This window comes from Nanorana parkeri, unplaced genomic scaffold, assembly GCF_000935625.1.
Source record: "Nanorana parkeri isolate BGI_ZX_2015 unplaced genomic scaffold, ASM93562v1 scaffold2267, whole genome shotgun sequence".
Lineage (NCBI taxonomy): Eukaryota > Metazoa > Chordata > Amphibia > Anura > Dicroglossidae > Nanorana > Nanorana parkeri.
The window spans coordinates 28,968-30,801 of NW_017308535.1; the positions used below are offsets into that span (position 1 = coordinate 28,968).

Genomic DNA, 1,834 nt, shown 5'->3' on the forward strand with positions numbered 1-1,834 from the left:
TGGTTGTTATCTCACACCAAGACACGGCCATTGTAAAAGCCAACAACAGGAACCTGAGCTTCACCCTTCTGGTCTCCATCATGCTGAGCTGCCTCTGTGTATTCTTCTTCCTCGGACGTCCTGGTGACATCACCTGCTTGTTACGCCAAATCTCATTCGGAATCCTCTTCACGATTGCCATCTCTTGTGTCCTTGGGAAAACCATCATGGTGTGTGCCGCGTTTAAGGCCACCAAACCTGGCAGTCTGTGGAAACACTGGATCGGGCCAAAACTTTCTACCTGTATAGTCATCTTATGTTCCTCCATTCAAGTTATAATCTGTATCATCTGGTTGTCTATCTCTCCTCCCTTCCAGGATCTGGACACCAATTCTTATCAGGACCAGATCATTGTTCGGTGTAATGAAGGGTCAGTTATGGGGTTTTATTCTGTTCTTGGTTACATGGGGTTTCTGGCAGCTGTGAGTTTTGTTCTGGCTTTCATAGTGAGGACATTACCGGACAGTTTTAATGAGGCCAAGTACATCACCTTCAGCATGCTGGTGTTCTGTAGCGTGTGGATTGCCATGATCCCGGCCTATCTGAGCACCAGAGGGAAGTACATGGTGGCTGTGGAGATCTTCGCCATACTGAGCTCCAGTGCCGGAGTCTTAGGGTGCATATTCCTTCCAAAATGTTACATCATCTTATGGAGACCGGAACTGAACTCTAAAACGTATTTAATGGAGAGACGATCGCAATAAATTGTCCCATCATTAGTTAGTATATTGTACGATATATATATATAATTTATCTGCACCATTTATTGTATGTGTGGCAGTGCTGCCATGCTAGTCATAGGACTTAGCATGTTTACCTTTACCTAGAGTATGGATTCACTATTACCGATACCAGTACCGATACTGGGCATTTTCAGTACTCGTACTCGTGAAAGTGCTCCGATACCAAATACCGATACCGGCACTTTACATTTTGAAATTGAAGTGGCTGCCTTAGGTCCAGGTGCTTGCTGGTCACCTTATGGCAGCCTTCATGGGAGCCAAGTAATGCTTGTTTACAGCGCTCCTACTGGCCCGCACATCTCCAACACCTGAGACCTTCTGCACGCCTCCAGAAACCCTCCACACACCCCCCCAGACCCTCTGTCCGTGACATAAGGCCGGCATCCCAGAACAGAAAGGCAGCACAGAGTATGTAGCAAATTCATATACTATTATTCTGCATTGCTGTATAATGTATTGCTGAGATTTGTAGTCGTCTATAGCTTGAAGTCAGTGGTAGAACTACCATGGTTGCAGAAGTTGCAGCGGTAACCAGGCCCTGGCGCTCCACCACTGTCCAAAAATCAATAGTCTGTATTGTTTTAGAAAAAATGTTGCATGACACCTTAAAAAAAGGTATCGGTAATTGGTATCGGGGAGTACTTGAGAAAAAGTATTGGTACTCGTACTTGGTCTGTATACAATGGTATTAGCGCATCCCTACTTTGGAGTACAGACTTGCTTTACCTTCAAAATTAAATAAATAAATAAATAAATACATTGAAAACATGGTTACCTTCGGGTTAATGTGGTTTAAAAGAATCAGAGAATTAAATTGGAAAAAAGGATGAGGATGAGGTTCAGGTTACCACTACCATGGGTTTGAGATAAATTTAAGGTTATGCACATGGGAGGAAAGAACGTACAGTATATGCAAACTACTACCTAGGGGCGTGCTTCTCTGGGGAAGACGGACATGGAGAAGGACCTGGAGGTCCTCATAGATCACAGATTAGGCACTGGCAGTAGTATGCAATGCCAAGCAGTGGCCAGCAAAGCTAATAGGATGCTAT

General features: G+C 44.4%; 1 pseudogene; it reads left to right on the forward strand.

The window, feature by feature from the left end:
* LOC108801255 overlaps positions 1-743 on the forward strand; it is a 29,410-nt pseudogene extending 28,667 nt beyond the window's left edge.
* Positions 744-1,834: the final 1,091 nt, after the last annotated feature.